This window comes from Colobus angolensis, unplaced genomic scaffold (genome assembly GCF_000951035.1).
Source record: "Colobus angolensis palliatus isolate OR3802 unplaced genomic scaffold, Cang.pa_1.0 Scaffold35, whole genome shotgun sequence".
Lineage (NCBI taxonomy): Eukaryota > Metazoa > Chordata > Mammalia > Primates > Cercopithecidae > Colobus > Colobus angolensis.
In genome coordinates this window covers 9,523,779-9,534,868 of record NW_012116821.1, presented here as the reverse complement: position 1 = coordinate 9,534,868, position 11,090 = coordinate 9,523,779, and the positions used below count along the sequence as shown (strand labels likewise).

At 39.3% G+C, this 11,090-nt stretch overlaps 1 pseudogene; it reads right to left on the bottom strand.

Annotated features, from left to right (window-relative positions):
- Positions 1-8,582: 8,582 nt before the first annotated feature.
- On the bottom strand, positions 8,583-8,855 carry LOC105519483 (annotated as a pseudogene).
- Positions 8,856-11,090: the final 2,235 nt, after the last annotated feature.

Sequence of the window (11,090 nt, the reverse complement as noted above, 5' to 3'; positions counted from 1 at the left end):
TGAGACCCTGTCTCCAAGACACAAACAAACAAACAAAAAACATGTATCTCTAGGGTGTTGTTTTTTTTTTTTTTGAAAGAATCTTAATGCTTATGATAAAATACCTGGTGTTCACCTTTTTCTTATAATTGTAGACTGTCAAAATTGGAATAGAACTCAGAGTTTTTACTCTTTCCGCAGTAGCCCCTCAAGTTAAACAAGTCCAGTGATAGGGAATTTGCCGCTTTCCAACACAGCCCAGTTCCTCTTCATAACACACTGATTTTTATTAGTCTTTCCGTCACTGGGCTTTTATTAGTCTTCTCTGTACCTACTCTGATTAATTAGTTGGGACTATACAAAAAGAAGGTTTATCCTCTTAGTCTTCTCCCCACACACAAAGTAGAAGACTTTTTCAAGATTAAGTAGATATTTTAAAATATACTTACTAGCATAATCCAAAGTAGTATAATGTCCAATGAGTCTAAAAATAACAAAAGTGTATGTGTGCATCGCTGTGTGTGTGTAAAACCAAGTTTAGGTGATTTTTACTGGACTTTACTTTTTAATATTAATAATAGTATTGAATGATTCAAAAATGAAAAAATATTAAAAGGCCATATAGTGAGAAGTCTTCTCCTTATTTCTGTCATTCATCCATATAATTCTTCCCATCTCCCCTTTAAACAGGGAGGCACCATTACTAGTTTCCTTTGTGTCCTTCCAGAGATTTTTTATACAAACAGATACAAATATATATTATGCTTCCCTTCTTAAATAACCATAAACATATCATGCACAGTTTTTTAAGAAGTGATTCTTTTTTACAGATACATAGTATTCCATAATACAGATATGCCCTAAGAGATTTAGCCAATCCACTATTAGTGGACACATATGTCATGTCCTATTTCTACTGTTACAAAATGTGCAACAATAACTAACATTGTATAGACATTTTGCATATGCCCAGTGATACCTATAGACTAAGCTCTTTAAAGTGAGTTGTTGCATCAAAAAAGACATGCATTTCAAATTTTGATTGGTATTGCCAAGTTGCCCTCCATAAATGTTGTATCAATTTACATTTCACCAACAATATAAAGGAAGGCCTTGTCAACCCAGTGTTTTATCAAGTATCTGGATTTTTGCCTATCTGATGTGCAAAAATGGTATTTAAGTATAAATTTGTGTGTCTCTTATTATGAATGATGTAGAACATTTCTTTTAAAATATTTAACAACAATTTGTATTTCCTTTGCTGTGAATTCTAGACATTGTCCCACCTTTCTTCTGAGTGCTTGTTTACTTTTCTTATTGATTCATAGAAATCAATATGTTAAGGAGGTTATTCTATTATCTGTGACATGAGTTGCAAATATTTTTTCCAGCTTATCATTTGTCTCCTGACTTGAATCTATCATTTTAAAATAATTTTAAGAAATTTTTGCCCTATTTTGATGTATTAAAATAATTTTATATGTTCTTTTCTAGTCTTGTTATTATTTACTCTTTTTTTGAAAATCATCTTTGAGCTTTTTAAAGAAGTGTGAGGTATGGGTACAAATGTATTTTCTTCCAGAGAGCTACTCTGTTGTCCCTAATAGTCATGATTATATCTCTTCTGTTAAGGGAGGAGACCACCCCTCATATTGTCTTATGCCCAACTTCTGCCTCCAAATAAAGAAGTAAAAACTAAAAAGCAGAAATGAAATCCACGGGCAGACAGCCCGGCGCCGCGCTCTGAGTCTCGTTAAAGATTGACCCCTGACCTAACCAGTTATGTTATCTATAGATTCCAGACATTGTATGGAAAAGCATTGTGAAAATCCGTGTCCTGTTCTGTTCCGTTCTGATTACCGGTGCATGCAGCCCCCAGTCACGTACTCCCTGCTTGCTCAATCGATCACGACCCTCTCACGCAGACCCCCTTGGAGTTGTAAGCCGTCATAAGAGACAGGAATTGCTCACCGGGGGAGCTCAGTTCTTGAAGACGTGAGTGTTGCCGAAGCTCCCGGCCGAATAAAACCCTTCCTTCTTTAACTCGCTGTCTAAGGGGTTTTGTCTGCAGCTTGTCCTGCTACAGTGTGAACTTTATTTAAACTATTATAACGTAGAACAAGGGCAGATGAGCTACGTTATGAGGGACAAATTTGACCGATAGTTTGTCTTTACACACAGTGTTACTGGAACACAGCTTGCCCATTTGTTTATGTCTTGTTAGGCTGCTTTTGCACTACATGGGGCAGAGTTGAGTAGTTGCAAGAGACAGTTTGGTCTGCAAAGCCTGAAATATTTAACTTTCTGGCTCTTTACAGGGAAAGTTTGCTAACTCCTAGTGCAGAAGAAGAACAAGGAGAAGAGGAGGAGGAAAAAGAGAAAGAAAAAGAATGGAGGAGAAGAAGGAAAAAGGGAGGAATAGCGCAGGGAGGAAAAGAAAGAAGGGAAAAGAAGAAGACATTCTGAAAAAAAATTGGATTCTCTTGGCACAAATGTGTGGAGAAAAAAAAATATTCCTTAGGAGAAAAAAATGAACTGAGATGATGGGCTTATTTTCCTCTTTTAATAGTCTTCTCCCTTGGTAGGGCCTGAGGTGATTTGTTTTGGTTTTATCTTATGCTGTGATCCACTTCATAAAGCCCACAAATCTCTCATCATTTTTTCTGCCAGGCTAGGCCAGAAGTCTCTACAGAGGTTCCAAGTCTCATGCTTGTTCATGTATTTAATGAGGTGTAGGATGGTCTTAGGGGACCCCTTGGAATGTGGGAAACGAGTTCCTTTTTTCAAAACACATCCCTTTAGGGGTACTACCACCTTTCAAATCTTCTTCTGTCTTTTAGGACTGACAAGAAACCCTTCTAAACTGGCTTTTTAAAATTATTTTTTAAATATGTTGTAACAAGACCCCCAAAATTTTTTTCGCAGAAAATATAGTGATTCTTCCTTCTACATATCCAACAAAGGATTTCCCATTCCAGTGTCACAGTGGGTTCCACGAGCATTTTAATGATCCAGCTGTTTTCCCTTTTCTGATACACTGCCGTTTTCTACAAGTTACTGAATAATCTCATTAAGCCCTTCCAATCAGCTTGAGCATGCTTCACCTTCTTTTGAGGCAGCTGAAAAGTACACATTATTAAAAGGCAAAAATTCTTCTAACTGCATGAAGGAAAAGACTGCAAAAGGAAGTGCGGATAAAGATATTTTTATATCATAGCCACACTGCAGTGAAAAAGTCTAAAATACCTCACAAATATTTAATTTACTTTTTATTATCATTATTTCAGAGTTATGTTCGATTCTAAACTCCAAAATTCAGGAGGCGTGTGGAGAACTTAAACTGCCCATACATTACTAAAATACTAGCAATAAACATCATATATGAAGAACGCATATTTTTCAAAACACCTTTACATACACTATTCTATTTGATTCTCAGGACAATCAAATGGATATGGATATGACTATATCCATTTCGCAGAGAAAGAAACTGAGTGACAGATAATTTATTTCATTTTTATTTAAATTTATTTATTCATTTTTATATAGTTGATGAGTTCACATTATTCAAAATTCCAAAAGTACATAAAGGTGTATGGTGAAAAAAACTCCCCTCCACTTCTCACCTCTATCCACCCAATTTCCCTTCCTAGAGGAAACTGCTATTTCTTATTTCTAATAAATATCCTTCTGGAGATATTGTATGCTTAGTACAGATGGCTATACATGATTTTTCTTCTTTTTATATAATATCTTAATATAGTCATTGTTCTGAACCCAGCTTTTTTAAACTTAATATATCCTGGAGATCTTTCATACGAGTATATAGTGAATTTCCACTTTGTTTATGGTTTCTTAATATTTGATTGTATAAACTTATACTTTATTTAAACAGTCTTATATTGATGTATTTTTTTTCTTTTCAGAGGCAGGGTCTCACTCTGTCATCCAGGCTGGAGTGCAGTTGTGTGATCATAGCTCACGGCAGCACCAAACCCCTGGGCTCAAGGAATCCTCCCATCTCAGCCTCCTGAGCAGGAGGAACCGTAGGCATATGCCACCATGCCAAGCTAATTTTTAAAACTTTTTGTAGAGATGAGGTATTGCTATGTTTCCCAGGCTTGTCTCAAGTGATCCTGCCACCTTGGCCTCCCAAAGTTTTGGGATTACAGGTGTGGGCCACCATGCCAGCCTGTTGAATATTTTCTGTGTTGGAGTTGTAGGGTCAAAAAATATGTGCATTTAAAATTTTGAGAAGTATTGTGAAATTTTCTCCAAGATTAGATAGAGATTTTAGGTGACATAGCCAAGACTGAATAGCTAATTTTTAATGGATATAAAGTTACAGCAAATGTTTTCTAATCAGTAAAATAGGGGATGTGAAGAATGGCATAACTGCATATTTTAGGGGCCAGTAATCCTTTGTGAAACAGATTTAATTGAAGCATCTACAAGAGAAGAGAGGAGTTACCCCTTTTGCTGATTCCATTGTTCTTCATTGCCTTCTGTATTTTGTTCCCTGAACCCTAGAGCCAAGTGATGAATTAACTTCAGCAGGCCTAGATGAGTTTACCTCCCGTCAGCCCCTCCTTGTCATAGACTACTGAGATGTCGGCTCCTCTGCCTGCACCGAAAAGTTGAAGTCTTAACGTCATCTACCTCAATAAAATAGAAGGCTAAGAAGAGAAGGGGAATGAATTGATGAAGACTTTCAAAGATATTAAAAAGGTCATCAACATACTCTACTGGCAAGTTATACCTCTGTACAATGCTTGCCACGCCTGACAAGCCGCTGTCCATGGTGCTGACAACATCCCTATGGCCTGAGGCATGATTGCTTTTCCTATTTCTAGGGCGTTAGGAATCTTATACAAACTCTCCTAGGCATTCTGAACCAGGGGAGAAAGGAGGAAACAAAGAGAAACAAGAGGGGCAAAGGGACAAGGGCTACTTAGAGAGGCGGAATATTTGTGAGGTTGGATAAAGAAGAGAGATTTGTCTAGGACTGGTATTGTTTACAAATCATCATAGATACTAGCATATAATTCTGCCCCCTTCATGATGGGAAGAGGGTCATATGTACTTTGCTTTATGCTTTCCTTTTGTTATATGCATATTCCCTGAAGATTTAAAGAAAAATACGGTTATAAAAAGGACGATGGAAAGAGTTATGTGGAATTCCTTGAGTGGACAATTTTAGGAATAAGATGGATTGCCATCTGCCTGAACCGGTTTAACTGTAATCCTGCCAAAGGCTGCAAATAGACTGGATAACCTCCTGAGACCCTCACAATATTTGAAGTTAGGACTTCAATGAAAACATTCATCCTACTCTTGCTCTTTATCTCTGTTTGAGCTTCAGAGCACACTGGATTTAAACTAAAGTAACATCACAGGCTATACTGATTATTTTGTCTTATCTAAAGTCAGTTGCCTTCAAATGTTGTCTTAATACACATGAGAAGTTAATAACTTTTTCAACCTGTCGCTTTTTTCCCTAGCAGCACAAGGAGATAATACAGAATGTGAATTCAATAAATTCCGTTTACTCCTCAGTGCTGTGCTGGAACCAAACAATCTTCCATTCACATGATTAAGTTTGAAAAATATTTATATTTTGGCATAAAAAAAGAAACATTTGAATTTATATAAAGTTTAAGTATAAAAATATAACTGCGGGCCAGGCGTAGTGGCTCATGCCTGTCATCCCATCACTTTGGGAGGCTAAGGTGGGTGGATCACCTGAGGTCAGGAGTTCGAGACCAACCTGACCAACATGACAAAACCCCGTCCCTACTAAAAATACGAGAATTAGCTGGGCCTGGTGGCACATGCCTGTAGCCCCAGCTACTCGGGAGGCTGAGGCAGGAGAATCGCTTGAACCCAGGAGGCGGAGGTTGCAGTGAGCTGAGATTGCACCACTGCACTCCCGCCTGGGTAACAGAGAAAGACTCTTTGCCAAAAAAACAAAAAACAAACAAACAAACAAACAAACAAATAAGACCTGTATTTACATTTTTTATACTTGGTTTTGTTTTTATTTTTCAAATGGTGGATTTTCAAATTGGAGAGAACATATAATATTGGAGATTAGGCCAGAGATTTCATAAGTTCTAGAATGTACCTTTCAATATTTTAAATGGCCTCATTGGCAATGCAGTTAGTTGGCTTTGTAGGCCTGGCTGTTATTATAATTACTGCTGCTATAGGGATACATAGGTTTCAAGTTGTCTGGGCTTGGGGTGCACTTATCTATGAGCAATCAAAGCAACATCCAGATGTCAGGTCACCAGACATAGTCCTCAGAGGCCCCTATTAGTGTATCCGCCTTCACATAGGGTGAGATCTACCCACAGGTCATGGGGAAGGGAATCTATTCTCCCCAAGGGTTATCTAATTCTGCCTGTGGGCACTGACTCATAACGCATCTGATATTCTAAGCTTAAGGACTGTCTTCACGTTCTATTAAATTTCTCTATTTCAGAGCTGTGACTTAGCTCCAGTGTAAAATCCATGTGAGAAAAAGAAACATTTAAGGAAAATGGTATTATCCTTTCTTAAAGATCATTGGTTCTCAACATTTTTTCCTTACATGCAGCTAACAGAATGACCATCTCTCATTACACTGCAGTGATTCTCCACCAAAGTCTGAGTGGGAATGGCAGAAGGGCAAGTCCCTTTCTGCTCTACCCAGGGAGGCTTATCAAAATGGGGGAAGGGTGAACTCTATAAAGCTCCCCAATTTCCAATATATCCTCCTGGCTTGATAGCTTCCATATGTCCTTTCTTCATCTTTTCTCTGCACTAGAAGGCTAACAAGCACCACCAGACTCCCTGTGCCTGCCCTTAGCTTCTAGTTGAATTCAGTCAAGGAAAAGTACCACCAAGAGATCAGAGGGAGTGGGTGGAAAGTTAAAGGTATTTATTTCCTTGGCTCTCTGTGGGGGTACCACAGGCTGGGTTCATCTCTTGACTAAAAGTCACTACTCCTGTCCAAGAGCCTTCTCTGCTCAGTCTCTGTCTCCAAGTTCTCTTCTGGTGATGGCATCTTCTCTTTATCCCTTTCAAACCTAGAAGGGTAACAGTATCCCTTGTTACTAGCCCCACAGAACTGCACAATTCCTTATGGTTTCCCTGCATCCTACATATATCTTTGTAAAGAGTCCCTTTATCAACTCAAATTACCTTCTCTTTTCTGCAAGGATCCTCACTAATACAATCTCCACCTCCCATCCCCCTCAGAGAACAAAACAAAACAAAAAAAACCTTACTCTGTAAAATCTAAATACTACAATCCAGGCTTTTGTTGAAGAAAAATACATAAATTACCTATATGAATAATATTTATCTATCTTTCAGAAACCATGGTAAAATATGTGGCTCAATATTTCTTGTATAATTAACTACATAATAGTTTTTCAAGTTAAATATTTTTAAAACTTAAAATATTTTATCCCAAGGAATGTATCTCTCTGTTTGCAAACAATGAGAATTCTCTAGTTTATAGCCTATAACCTATGCCATCATAGCTTGACTACTAGGAAGCTTACAGAGAAATTTATACATAAGTCAGAGTAAAACATTAGCTTAGATTTTGCTCTACTTATTTCTCCTTCCTTCAATATAGAATTTAATGTTCTATTTTCATTTTAATGGTCATGTTAAACATGTCTTTAATTCCAACTGTTTTGAAGTTAGAAAGTCCGTATGTCACACATAAATGCTTGTTATACTTCTTAATGATTATTCATTGTGTTCCCAGTTATACTGATGTGGAACATTTTTTTTTTCCAAGCCAAACTGTATCCAGCTTTATTAAAGATAATTTCCATAAACAATCATGGTATTTCAGGCAGGACATGGGCAGACAATCATTAACAGTATACAACTTTCAAACTCCCTTCTTCAATGGACTACCAAAAATCAGAAAGCCACTATAAAACCCAATGAAGTCTTCACCTGACGCTCTGAACAGGGAAAGTTTAGAGTGAGGGTCAACATTTCACATTTAGCATGTTATTGACAACTTTTCACAAGCCAACCCTGACTTTCAGAAAGTGAAATGAAAATGGCAGAATTTATCTGAAGATCCTCAATCTAGAAATGGAACCGCTGTCCCTTTTGACAGATGGCATCTCAGCAGCATCACTGGAAAGTCCAGATTGCCTGACATACTGGTAAGCAATGACTGGGGGTCAGGTCCCAACAGATGTCTGGGCTTAAGGGACTTAAGTCTATGCTGAAAAATAGAAAGGGAGAAGAGGACATAAAAACTAATTTGTTTTTCCATACCACGAGGCTTTTGTGACAAGAGGCCACGTGTGTCAAAGTCAGGGAATCCCTCCTCCTGGGAGCCAAGAGGAAGTCTCTCAAAACCAGAAGGGAAAAGTGTCTTCCCAATATCAATCCAGCTTCAGAGACATTCTGTTAGTGACATATGCCCCTTCCCCCAAACACAACAATGAGGTGTTCTGTATGCTAACAACATAGTTTAAAAAAAAAAAAGTAAAACAAAATTCTGCATTTTTACAAAACTTGATAAAAAATAGTATTTCAAACTGTACACTCACCATAAGTACACAGTCATCAAAAATCCACACACTTCACTTGGCCTCTCCAAAACCTTCTGCTTTCTGTGCCTGGTCTGTTTTGGCATCTCCATTTTCTGCAGGGTTATTCCTCTCCTTGCCAGCATCAGCTTTTCCCTTTTTCCCTTTGGGTACCTTCTCTCCCTTCTTTGCAGGGGCCTTTTTAGGCTTGGGCTCTGGTTTTGGAGAAGCAGGTTTAGCAGACAGCCTCGCGGATCTTCTCTGTGGTTCGTCCTTCCCTTTGGCTTTATCTCCTTTAGCATCCCCTTCAACCTTTCTCTTGGGCATGCTAGCGGTGACAGTGGTGGGACACAGGCGCTGGACGCAGGATACAGCGCTGAGCAGGCTTGGTCGGTCCAGGGGTGTTCTAGCCTCTTCTTCTTCCAATGTGGGACTTTTTTTTACACTTGAAAAAAGACTCAGCAATAAGGCTCTTCCTATAAGCAAACACTCTAGTCAAAAATTTTCTTTGAAAAAGAAGTCTAAATCGAAATGAAATAGGCATGTCAGTCAAACATTTGTACCCACACCTCTGATTAATTGAAGTTTTTGTTTCTTCATTAACCATCCATTTTTAATTTTTTAAAAGCACACTAACTTAAAAAGCTGTTTCTAGGCCAGGTGCAGTGGCTCACGCCTGTAATTCCAGCACTTTGGGAGGCTAAGCCAGGCGGATCATCTGAGGTCAGGAGTTCGAGACCAGTCGGGCCAACATGGTGAAACTCTGTCTCTACTAAAAATACAAAAATTAGCCAGGCATGGTGGTGCACGCCTGTAATCCCAGCACTTTGGGAGGTCCAGCCAGGCGGATCATCTGAGGTCAGGAGTTCAAGACCAGTCGGGCCAACATGGTGAAACTCTGTCTCTACTAAAAATACAAAAATTAGCCAACCATGATGGTGGCTGCCTGTGAACCCAGCTACACAGGAGGCTGAGTCAGGAGAATCGCTTGAACCTGGGAGGCGGAGTTGGCAGTGAACCGAGATTGCGCCACTGCACTCCACCCTGGGCGATAGAGTGAGACTCTGTCTCAAAAAAAAAAAAAAAAAAAAAGCTGTTTATAGTGTCCAAACAATATAAGCCTACTACTTTATGGTAGAAACCTAACCTGATGATCATGAAAACTTAAAAAGAACCTTGTTACTTTTAAAAATCAGATACAAAAAGTCACCTATAAGAGCCTTCTTAATGAAAACATCAATAGTCTCAAACTGATGACTCTTTCACTGTAACACACTCATTCCCTGGAACATCCTCACCCTTGACATTGTGTGGGCATATGGTATATATTCCATAAATGCTCATTGAATTGAGAAAGGAAATTTATATACTTGTATTGAGAAGTGTTTTCAGAAAATGCAACCCTAAAAAACCCATCCTTTAAGTGATTTACATTGCATTTCTGATTACACTATTTTGTTTGTGTTTTTGTTTTGTTTTGTTTTGTTTTGAGATGCAGTTTCGCTCTTGTTGCCCAGGCTGGAGTGTAATGGCACAATCTCGGCTCACCACAACCTCCAACTCCCAGGTTCAAGCGATCCTTCTGCCTCAGCCTCCCAAGTAGCTGGGATTACAGGTGTGCGCCATGATGCCCAGCTAATTTTGTATTTTTAGTAGAGACAGGGTTTCTCCATGTTGGTCAGGCTGCTCTGGAACTCCTGACCTCATATGATCCACCCACTTCGGCCTCCCAAAGTGCTGGGATTACAGGCGTGAGCCACCATGCCCGGCCTCTTCCACTTTTCTTATTTCAGCACGGCCGTTGAATTTCCCTCCTCCCATCTGAGAGCATGTGTCCCTGTTTCTTTAGTTGCTTCATAGGGCCTTTACCATTCCTTCTCCTACTTGTAATAGAGCTAACAATTGAGGTAGTTTGGCCAGGCGCAGTGGCTCATGCCTGTAATCCCAACACTTTGGGAGGCCAAGGAGGGCAGATCACTTGAGGTCAGGAGTTTGAGACCAGCCTGACCAACATGGTGAAACCCTGTCTCCACTAAAAATACAAAAATTGGCAGATGTGATGATGCGTGCCTGTAGTCCCAGCTACTCAGGAGGCTGACGCAGGAGAATTGCTTGAACCTGAGAGGCAGAGGATGTAGTGAGCCGAGATTGTGCCGAGCACTCCAGCCTGGGTGACAGAGCAAGACTTTGAGACTTCAGCTAAAAAAAAAACCCAAAAAACATTGAGCTAGTTAGAGATACAAACATCCAGAATCAGGATGTATCAGTCACACCATCTCCTCTTCACCATCTTGTACAGTACTCCCCTGAGAAGATACTTGCTTATATATATTGTTTTTAAACTCTGATTTTGGCTTCACTGGCTTACTAACTTCATCTTCTGTGGATGATTTTCTTAAGATACTATGTATTTTTTAAAAAGTGTTTGTTGGCCAGGCCAGTGGCTCACACCTGTAATCCCAGCATTTTGGGAGGCCGAGGCGGGCGGATCACCTGAGGTCAGGAGTTCGAGACCAGCCTGACCAACATGGAGAAACCCCATCTCTACTAAAAATACAAAAT